Raw genomic sequence first — 12,372 nt, 5'->3', positions numbered from 1 at the left:
GCAATGAGGATAAACAGGGAAGCTGCCATTCAAAACCTCAGCAACGTTATTCAGTTTTGTTTAGCCTGACAGTCTCGTTGTCTGTTGGTTTGTGTTCACTGATGGAGGCGTGTCTGTATTAGACCTGAAGTTTTCAAATGCAGTCGTATTACACTGCATTCTGTTGATCAGTAGTGTATTGATCAGCTTGTTGCTGTTGTTTATCTTATTTATTTATAGGGTTATAGACTATATTTCCAAAAGTATTCGCTTATCTGCCTTCACACATCATATGAAATTGAATGAGATCCCATTCTTAATCTTCTCCTTCTTAAAGGGCCGTCCCCAAACTGTTCAAAGTTGGGAGCATGAAATTGTCCAAAATCTCTTGAAGCTTTAAGAGCCGAGCCCAACTCCAGAAAAACAACCCCACCCCATGATCCCCCCTCCACCAAACTTTACACTCAGCACAATGCAGTCAGACAAGTACCGTCTCCTGGCAACTGCCGAACCCAGACTCGTCCATCGGATTCCCAGATGGAGAAGCGTGATTGGTCACTCCAGAGAACACGTCTCCACTGCTCTAGAGTCCAGTGGCGGCGCTTTACTCCACTGCATTCCAAGCTTTGCATTGCGCTTGGTGATGTAAGGCTTGGATGCAGCTGCTCGGCCATGGAAACCCATTCCATGAAGCTCTCTACGCTGTTCTTGAGCTGATCTGAAGGCCACATGAAGTTTGGAGGTCTGTAGTGATTGACTCTGCAGAAAGTTGGTGACCTCTGTGCACTATGCCCCTCAGCATCCGCTGACCCACTCTGTCATTTTACATGGCTGACCTCTTCGTGGCTGAGTTGCTGTCATTCCCAATCGCTTCCACTCTCTTATAATCCCACTGACAGTTGACTGTGGAATATTTAGTATCTGTATATGGATAGACAGACAGACAGATAGATAGATAGATAGATAGATAGATAGATAGATAGATAGATAGATAGATAGATAGATAGATAGATAGATAGATAGATATACTATGAGTTATTCAGTATTTACCATAAATTATTGAAAATATGTCGTGAATTATCAGTATCTAACATGAATTTCTCAGTACTTACTATAAGTAATTTAGTATTTGTCATGAATTACTCAGTATCTACCATGAAACATTCAGGAACTACTATGTATTATTTAGTATATACTATGAATTATTCAGTATCCACGGTCTTATTCAGCGATCACCATGATTTGTTTAGTATTTACTGTGACATTTTCTGTATCTGTCAGGATTTTTTTAAATATCTACTATGAATTATTCAGTATCTTATTCAGTTGAACTTAAAAAGCAACTTAAATATTCTGAACAGCACTTTCTATCCTAAGAAAATAACAAAACCACAAGCCACTGACTGAGTGAAGTGACTTCACGAAGAGCTCAGTGAGTGAACAGTAGCTGGTTCTGGCTCTTGCACACAGGTGATGTTCACCTGTATTACTCATTGACAGAGCGACCTGAACTTGTCCTGCAGTAAATGTGTTGTTACTGCAGTAAAAAAGCATATTTCCAAAAAAAACAGCCTGAGTAGAGCAGCTCAAACACATAATTAAGCACTGAGTAACTTTTCAAAAATATCCTGCACCGGAGCAGCAAGGTGGAACTGCTGCTCTGCACCACTTAAGGTGGAACAGACCACTTTGAAAGGAAGTTAGCAAGTAATAAGATGCATTGGAAATTACGTTGTTCTAAAACAAAGTGCTAAAGCTCCCAACTGAGAGGAAAGCAGTAATTATTAATACACTTGAGTACAAGTAAACATAATATCATTTTATTTATTTCAAATGTAAACATATTAGCATCCTCAGCAAAAATACACATCCATCAGAATTTCACTGACGCAGGTGTTACTGAGTAAATAAAACTAGTTACTGTCAATGTCTACTTGTTAATAACCACATTATGTTTTAGATATCCTGCAAACTTTCTGTGAAGGAGCTTTTAGAGGTGGACGTCTGGTTCCTATCACCACCACTGTGAACAGTTCTGACCCGGTAAATTTCTCTAGATCGGCGCATTTCACACCAAACCACTCTGAACGACTCTGTTTACGTCTTAAACCATTTAATTGTGGAATGAATACTAAAGATTTGGTGGAATAATTTTAATAAATGAGTTTAAAGCTAAACTACGCTCATTTTTCCAGATGGATGGTACCTGCATATTGTTGCTATCCAAAGAAAAAAAAAGCATCTCCATTATTTTCAGTTTTCATTTTCTATATCATTTGAACACAGCAGCTGTTCTCTACATTGTGTGGAAATTTGATGATGATTGGACCATTACAAAGGCTCCGCAATTCCTTGGAAAATCCTTGGAAATATCTTTACATTAACTTGCATGAAAAGTAAAGAAAGTTTTTGGACTCTCCTGTAAAGTGACCATTCTGGAAATACTTATTTTTTGGGAAGTGATTGTGTGTGTATATATATATATATATATATATATATATATATATATACACATAGTACTGTACAAATGTTTTAGGCATCTAAGCAAATTTTAACCAGTTTCCCTCAGCAGTGAGTTTATCACAATATACATTAGAATAAAGTCGTATTCATAATTCAAATAAACAGAAAAACAATAAAAAGTAACAAGAATTTCTCGGGTCCATATTTTTCCTGGACACCTTCACAGCCGCCACAGAGAATCGTTAATATCATCAATTACATCATGAGCTCAATTTACTGAAGCACTGATTGGTCAAACCAGGAGCTGCTTTTTAACTACATATAATACTGGGCTATATATATATATATATATATGTAGAGTTTGTATCTATATATGTACAAACTACACAAATAAATAGATTCTAAAAATGTGTCTTGGGTGCCTAAGACTTTCGCACAGTACTGTATATCTATCTATCTATCTATCTATCTATCTATCTATCTATCTATCTATCTATCTATCTATCTATCTATCTATCTATCTAAATATATATATATATATATATATATATGCGAGTGTGTGTGTGTGTGTGTGTGTGTGTGTGTGTGTGTGTGTGTATCACCGTTGTTGGGACAAAACCTTGTATCTCCAAAATAGTAACTTTACAGGAGAAGGAAAAAACCTACTTTACTTTTAATGGAAGTCAATGGAACCAGACGTCTTTCCCAAGTCATTTTGGGCCGTTTCTTTTGCTCCATTCATCATGAAATGTACATATAACATAAAAAGCAACGAGTGTTGTCAGATTATGTCAATTAAAAAACATAAAAAATGGAGGTATGAGGTTTTGTCCCGACAGCAGCGATTTGGTGTATAGAGTCAGCTTAAGTGAAAATCAACAGGAACATTGATTTAGAACAGTTGATACAGATGAGTGTTTTTTCTGAGAGGGTGAAGACGGTGAGATGTTTAAATGAGGTTTTTTTGTCAATGTGTGAAGATCATATCAGCTGAATGCAGTTTCCTATCAGCCCGTCGGCTCTGAGGTCATTAAGTGTGTTCAGAGTTGAGTTTATTACAGCTACACTGCAGTCAGAGTAACAGGACTGTAAAGAAAGTAAAGAAGCTCTAATCGCTTAAACTATATTACAGTATATAATTATAGTGTATACAAACCTCTGGCTGAACCCGTAAACTATTAATGACTCACATTCACATTACAGCAGATCTCACTACAGTTTATGGGCAATGCTTTCTTTTACAGTGTCTTACGTTCTAGATATTAGATGGGTAAGTGTGAGATACAAACTCCAAACATATTTATTTTGGGTAAAGTGGTGGTACCAATGACTAAAATAGAGGATATAATACGGTGCTTTATCATTTTGGATGAATAAGCTGGTAAATTACAAACACATTTAATTTCACTATAATGTCACATTTTGGCAGGAAAATAAATCAGAAACAAAAGCAATAAAGCATGTAACCTATTGGGTATTTCAGTGTACTTTAATTAAACTGCCTTAGAAATTACCATAATTAATATATATACCATAAATAACGATATATTCTTTTGGAGTTTGTAGCTCACACTTATCCACTTAATATCTAGAACCTATTGGGCATTTCAGTGTACTTTAATTAAACTGCCTTAGAACTTACCATAATTTACCATAAATAAAGATCTACCATTTCGGAGTTTATAACTCACACTTAGTTAATATCTAGAACCTGGTTAGCTTTTTAGTGTAATTTACTTAATCTGTCCTGAAACGTACCATCATGTTAACTGAAATAATTACCTAGAACTTTGGAGTTTGCATCTCACACTTATCCACTTAATATCTAGAACATATTTAGCTTTTCAGTGTAATTTAATTAATCTGTCCTGAAACGTACCATCATGTTAGCCCAAATAATTACCTAGAGGTGGAACAGACCACTTTGAAAGGAAGTTAGCAAATAATAAGATGCATTGGAAATTACGTTGTTCTAAAACAAAGTGCTAAAGCTCCCAACTGAGAGGAAAGCAGTACTTATTAATACACTTGAGTACAAGTAAACATAATATCATTTTATTTATTTCAAATGTAAACATATTAGCATCCTCAGCAAAAATACACATCCATCAGAATTTCACTGACGCAGGTGTTACTGAGTAAATAAAACTAGTTACTGTCAATGTCTACTTGTTAATAACCACATTATGTTTTAGATATCCTGCAAACTTTCTGTGAAGGAGCTTTTAGAGGTGGACCTCTGGTTCCTATCACCACCACTGTGAACAGTTCTGACCCGGTAAATTTCTCTAGATCGGCGCATTTCACACCAAACCACTCTGAACGACTCTGTTTACGTTTAAGTGTAATTTAGCTAGACTGCCTTAGAACGTATCATAATTAACCATAAATAATGATCTATTGTTTCACACTTATCCACTTAATATCTAGAACATATTTAGCTTTTCAGTGTAATTTAATTAATCTGTCCTGAAACGTACCATCATGTTAGCCCAAATAATTACCTAGAACTTTGTAGTTGGTCTCTCGCACTTATCCACTTAATATTTAGAACCTGTTTAGCATTTCAGTGTACTTTAATTAAACTGCCTTAGAACTTACCATAATTTATCATAAATAAAGACCTACCATTTCGGAGTTTATAACTCACACTTATCCCGTTAATATCTAGAACCTGGTTAGCTTTTTAGTGTAATTTAGTTAAACTGTCCTGAAACTTACCATCATGTTAACTGAAATAATTACCTAGAACTTTGGAGTTTGCATCTCACACTTATCCACTTAATATCTAGAACCTATTGGGCATTTGAGTGTAATTTAATTAAACTGCCTTAGAACTTACCACAATTAACCATAAATAACGATCTATTGTTTTGGAGTTTGTACCTCATACTTATCCACTTAATATCTAGAACATTTTTGGCATTTAAGTGTAATTTAGCTAGACTGCCTAAGACCTCACCCTTATTTACCAACAGTAACGATCTAGTACTTTAGAGTTTGTACCTCATACTCATCCAATTAATTGCTAGAACATTTTTTGTATTTTAGTGTAAATGACTGTGACTGCCCTGAAACGGGCCCTAACATCATTTCACCAAAAATAAATATCTAGTACTTTGGAGTTTGAACCTCACGCTTACCTGGTTAACACCTAGAACGTACAGGATTCTAAATGAAAGCATGGGATGTGTGTAACTCTACAGCATCAGTGCTGTAATATATGAGCAGCGTGCTTCACTGACAGGCTTTACACACTTATGAAATGTGTGCAGATTAGTGAGAGAAATAAAGGAACGGATCATCTCTGCCCAAAAAACTGTCTCATCTTCAAAGTAGCAACCTTGCAGAAAAGATCAAACACATCCTTAAATTTCACTGTACGTTAATGTGGAATTCAGAGCAGGTTAACGTCTGTACTTTTGGCCACTGATGAAATGTTTGCCCTTCACTCGAGTAATTAACCTTTGCCTTTGTTGATAATTTAGCGCATTTCGACATTTCGACATGACGCTGCAGAACGAAAGCAGATCTGAGCTCCGATTCCCTCAGATAGAGACTCTTTATTCATAATTCACATCATGTCGGAGAAAATCTGTGAATGATTTACTCACTGGGACAGAACGGCATCCTGGAACATCACAAGCTTCATAAAACTTCAGCACAAATGTCAGAAGAACACAAAATGACTCAAAATCCCTTATTAAATTCAGTCTGTGTGGATCTGGGTGGCAGTAGCACAGTCACTGTGTCACTGTGGAACCGAGACAAATTCCTTGTTTTCAAACTTGGACTCTGAAATGGAGAAATCTGATGTTAATCATTAGAGGATAAACCTAAACACTAACATAAACATGGGATTAGAAAACAACTACAAACGCTTTACAGTGCGGACAGCGGAGTGTTCTGAAGATCAATTTAATCCAGATTGAATTGAATCGGAAGAAAATTGAAGACTCTAAAACGGAGTTTTCATTAAGGTTTGTCTTCATAATCATGGATGGCAAAATGTGACTATTAGCTGTCGACCTAATCCTAACCCTCATCCTGGACCTAATCCTAATCCTAACCTTAACCTTAACCCAGCACCTAACCCTCATCCTGGTCCTAATCCTAACCCTTAACCTTCTCAACCCAGAACCTAATCCTAACCCTCATCCTGGACCTAATCCTAACCTTAACCTCAACCCAACACGTAACCTTCACCCTGACCTGAATCCTAATCCTAACCTTAATCTCAACCCAAAACCTAATCTTAACCCTCATCCTGGCCCTAATCCTAACCTTACTCTCAACCCAAAACCTAATCTTAACCCTCACCCATGCCCTAATCCTAACCCTAACCTTAACCTCAACCCAAAACCTAACCCTCACCCTGGCCCTAACCCTAACCTTAACCTCAACCCAAAACCTAACCCTCACCCTGGCCCTAATCCTAACCTTAACCCAAAATCTAACCCTCACCCTGGCCCTAATCCTAACCTTAACCTCAACCCAAAACCTAACCCTCACCCTGGCCCTAATCCTAACCTTAACCTTAACCCAAAATCTAACCCTCACCCTGGCCCTAATCCTAATCCTAACCTTAATCTCAACCCAAAACCTAATCTTAACCCTCACCCTGGCCCTAATCCCAATCCTAACCTTAATCTCAACCCAAAACCTAATCCTAACCCTGGCCCTAATCCTAACCTTAATCTCAACCCAAAACCTAATCCTAACCCTCACCCTGACATGTTTTTGACATGTTACTGTTGAGTGTTTGTTTCATCAGAAAAAGGCCACTCAAAATGATTTGTCACCAAAAGACATTATTAATCCCACCTCTACCTCAGATTAAAGCAAAATAACACACACACACACACACACACACACACACACACACACACACACACACACGCTGGGGTTGCTGAGCCTATCCCAGCTGTCATTGGGCGGAAAGCAGGATACACCCTGGACAGGACGCCAGTCCATCTCAGCGCAGACAGACAGACAAATACATTACAAAATAATACATAAACATTATTTACAGCATTTACACTTTAACACTAAGTCGATTTTCCATCCAGTTAAAGCCAGAAAATACAAATATACACGTTTTAATGTCAATGTTAAAATATATTTTCATATTTTACTTTTATAATAACTCTGTAGGTAGTTTGACCAGAGGAGGACGGGTCCCCCCTGGTGAGCCTGGTTCCTCCCAAGGTTTCTTCCTCAGTTCTGAGGGAGTTTTTCCTTGCCACTGTTGCCCCTGGCTTGCCCACCGGGGGGGGTTTGTACATTCTTACACTCCTGTTAAAACTTTGATTCTGTAAAGCTGCTTTGTGGCAACATCCGTTGTAAAAAGCGCTATACAAATAAATTTGATTTGATTTGATTTGATATTTTTTTAATGAATAAATATTTAAATATATTTATAAATAAAAAAGATTTTTTAACCCTTTGCATGCTACACTCTGCAGCACTCACAGCCACATACAGAGTAGCATACAGGGCTTCATTCTGTAACACTTCAGGGCTACCTATATAAGCACTTCATAACACATGCGTAAGCACAGAATAACAGACTCATGAAGTAATATTTGAGTATTTATAAACAACTTATCCCAGCACTCACTACATGATATGATGTTGTATAAAATAAATGGGACTGTGTTGACATAAGGGGCCTGAAAGTAAGAGACATTTATTGAGTTTATAACACTGTTATAAAGCATCATTACCAAGTAATAAAGCTTAAAAGACAGGGGATTGGATAGGAACACCTTATTATCAGATTCTGATTGCATGTGTTTCTCATCTCTTCATCTATACAGATCTCCTTAACAGAAACTGCTTATCAAAATAATCAAATAAAATGTAATAAAATACTATTTACTCCTAAAACTACTAATAAGTAGTATATATATATATGTGTGTGTGTGGAGAGAGAGAGAGAGAGAGAGAGAGACAGTAAGTTTGGTGTCTTTACAGACCTGACATGTAGTGTTCTTAACTAGACTGCTGCCTTTTACATGGTAATGATGCGTCATAACATTGTTATAAATGTACTTCATCTTAAGGGCTCTTATGTCAATACAATGTCACTTACTTCATAAAACACCTTACATCATGCTCTGAATACTGTCATAAGATGTTTATAAACATTCAACTGTTGCTTTATAACGATGTTATCCAGTGCTTATGCATGAGTTATAAATTGTTTATATATGTAGCACTCCATAAGAGTTATCCCTTATTCTGACAATGTAATGAGCAGTGTAGCTTATTTTTTCAGGTTTTTTTATTATTTCACTTTGTTTCAATGGTGATTAATTTCATTATAGTAGCGTTTCTCATTTGGTCCGTGAACAAGCCCTGGATTGAAATATGAATAAAGCTTCCTGAGCCTGAAAACACCGTCAGCTGCTTTGCTTTTCAAAATTAGCAAACAGGGGGTCAATTATTTATGAAAGGCAAATGAAACTTCTGCTGAAGTCATAAATGAAAAGTGAAGGATGTGTCATACGCTGGGAGAGAAACACAGATAATCACAGGCAATGATATGAATCTGAAGAGTTGTTCCCATCTCTTTGTTTATGCATGATGGCCTGACTCCTCATTTGTATGTGTCCTGAATGAAATAACGTGGAAGGCGAAGAAGAGACATTATTTGAAGTAAATGTGTTTTATGTGGCTCTTTGTCACCTGTCTGGATCTTTGTCACCTGCCTGTTGAATGATTAACTAAAGTAAAGCAATAAAGCTGTAGATTATGGAAAGGTTGATCATGTTGGGGTCGTAAAGATTGCTGGGTTTTATGGTTATCTGCCTGGTCTTACCTTGACACAATTTGCATGCGAGCCTTCGTTCCTGCTCCTTTGACCCAGCGGCTCTTTAAGAGGAATGTTCTCGCAGCGGGGTGAGCCACCGAGAATTTGGTTAGGTATTGTGTTCACTTTTACAGTTTTTGTTCTGTTTGGAGCAGGTCGGAGAACATTTGGAGCATTTTAGCTCACGTTCTTACCGCGTGTGCTCATAAAGTCTAGAAGGTCTTTCAAACAATGTGAAGAAACTTGCGATGGCCTATAATCTTCAAAGTAAAGGTTTCTCAGTGGCTCTTGGCTCAGACATACAGTTCTTTTACTTATTTAGCACTTTTCATGCTGGTGGCAGCTCAGAGTGCTTTAGAGACAGGTGATAAAGCTTAATACAAGAAGTATTAAGTATTAATTTAGGATCATAGGAAGTTGACACAGATAAAAGATAAAAACCACGAGGCGTAGTTTTAATTAAATTCTGAGTTAAAGAGAGACGTTTTTAGACCTTTATTAAAAGTGAGCTCTGAGCTGGACCGACAGACAGACACACTGTGATGTAAAAGGTGCTATGAGGTAATTTAGGGCTTTAAAAACCAGCAGCAGAGCTTTAAACTCTATCCTGAGTGATACCGGCAGCCAGTGCAGCTCTTTTAAAGCAGGTCTGATCTGATCTGTGATGTTTTTGTTAGGATGCTGATGCATTTTTGTACGAGCTGTAAAGAAAGTACTGTTTTCTTAGGAAGTCCAGTATGAAGACCATTACAGTGATCAACTCTGCTGTAACAAACACATGAAGGAGTTTCTCTGCATCGCTCTGAGAGAGAAAAGGCTTTAGTGATTTTCTCACATGATAAAAAGCTACTTTAGTGACTGTATTTACATACAGGATAAAACAGATCTCACAGTCTAAGGACACACCCAGGTTTCCTACTTCAGGTTTGGTATATGCATCTAAAGAACCAAGTTTCTCATAAAGCATTTTTCTCTGAGTTTCTGTACCAATGAACAATAATATATTATTATAGTTTGATTTAATTGTAGAAAACTTCTGACACAGCTAGATAGTCTGTCTACAGACAGAGTTACTGTGTAGTGACACATTATATATATTTTTGATACATTAAAAATCAGAAGCCTTTTCCCGGCAGTTAAAGGAAGTATGACATAATATTACGTTTGTCTTACATAATTACTGTGGAATAACTGTGTTGTAACAAGGTAACCTTATCACATCACATTGATTAATACTATTCTATAATTGTGTTATACCTTATGTTATACTTAGGAGCTTTCCTGTAGTGTAGTGTTAGACTTAAGTGGACAGCTCCTGTGTAGTTATTATGTAGGTACTGTGTAATAATGCAGTGGAAGTGTAGACGTTGTTTTGGGTTTAAATGCAACACATTTAATTAATATCATAAAGGTCATGTGTTAAGATAAGGGGACACCTACTGTAAGGTCACATTACAGACTAGTTTAAATGTTGTTTAAACTAGTTTAAAAGTAAATGTTGTTGAAATCTGACCGAACTGGACTTTATTTGATCTGATGTTCAGTAAATGTTGTTGAAATCTGACTGAACTGGACTTTATTTGATCTGATGTTCAGTAAATGTTGTTGAAATCTGACCGAACTGGACTTTATTTGATCTGATGTTCAGTAAATGTTGTTGAAATCTGACCGAACTGGACTTTATTTGATCTGATGTTCAGTAAATGTTGGTGAAATCTGACTGAACTGGACTTTATTTGATCTGATGCTCAGTAAATGTTGTTGAAATCTGACCGAACTGGACTTTATTTGATCTGATGTTCAGTAAATGTTGTTGAAATCTGACCGAACTGGACTTTATTTGATCTGATGTTCAGTAAATGTTGTTGAAATCTGACTGAACTGGACTTTATTTGATCTGATGTTCAGTAAATGTTGTTGAAATCTGACTGAACTGGACTTTATTTGATCTGATGTTCAGTAAATGTTGTTGAAATCTGACCGAACTGGACTTTATTTGATCTGATGTTCAGTAAATGTTGTTGAAATCTGACTGAACTGGACTTTATTTGATCTGATGTCCAGTAAATGTTGAAATCTGACTGAACTGGACTTTATTTAATCTGATATTCAGTAAATGGTGTTGAAATCTGACTGAACTGGACTTTATTTGATCTGATATTCAGTAAATGGTGTTGAAATCTGACCGAACTGGACTTTATTTGATCTGATATTCAGTAAATGGTGTTGAAATCTGACCGAACTGGACTTTATTTGATCTGATGTTCAGTAAATGTTGTTGAAATCTGACTGAACTGGACTTTATTTGATCTGATATTCAGTAAATGGTGTTGAAATCTGACCGAACTGGACTTTATTTGATCTGATGTTCAGTAAATGTTGGTGAAATCTGACTGAACTGGACTTTATTTGATCTGATGTCCAGTAAATGTTTAAATCTGACTGAACTGGACTTTATTTGATCTAATATTCAGTAAATGTTGGTGAAATCTGACTGAACTGGACTTTATTTGATCTGATGTCCAGTAAATGTTGAAATCTGACTGAACTGGACTTTATTTGATCTGATGTTCAGTAAATGTTGTTGAAATCTGACCGAACTGGACTTTATTTGATCTGATGTTCAGTAAATGTTGGTGAAATCTGACCGAACTGGACTTTATTTGATCTGATGTTCAGTAAATGTTGTTGAAATCTGACCGAACTGGACTTTATTTGATCTGATGTTCAGTAAATGTTGTTGAAATCTCACCGAAATTTTCTCTAACTGGACCTTATTGAATTTTAATTATAGACGTCTGTCCTAAACCTCAACCACTGTTATTCTGAAACTGTAAAACCACCAATAAATCACGAGATAAAGCAGAATCGAAATGGAGATTCTATGCTGTTCTAAGTGTGTTTTACATTAATATTCATGCTAACAGCCTTGTTTATCGATATTTGCTCATCTTTCGTTCCACATATATGTTCTGTTTCAGCTTTCATCTGCTAAAAGCACAGCAATGTTTATTTTATGTTATTTTATTTTAATTTATTCTATTTTATTTATGCCACCGAGTCCCATGTTTAGTTGGGCTCATTAATTAACCCCAGTCTGGTGTATAGACCCGTTT

Source organism: Pygocentrus nattereri, chromosome 16 (assembly GCF_015220715.1).
Source record: "Pygocentrus nattereri isolate fPygNat1 chromosome 16, fPygNat1.pri, whole genome shotgun sequence".
In the NCBI taxonomy this organism is placed as follows: Eukaryota; Metazoa; Chordata; class Actinopteri; order Characiformes; family Serrasalmidae; genus Pygocentrus; species Pygocentrus nattereri.
Note: the sequence above shows the minus strand (reverse complement) of the source record.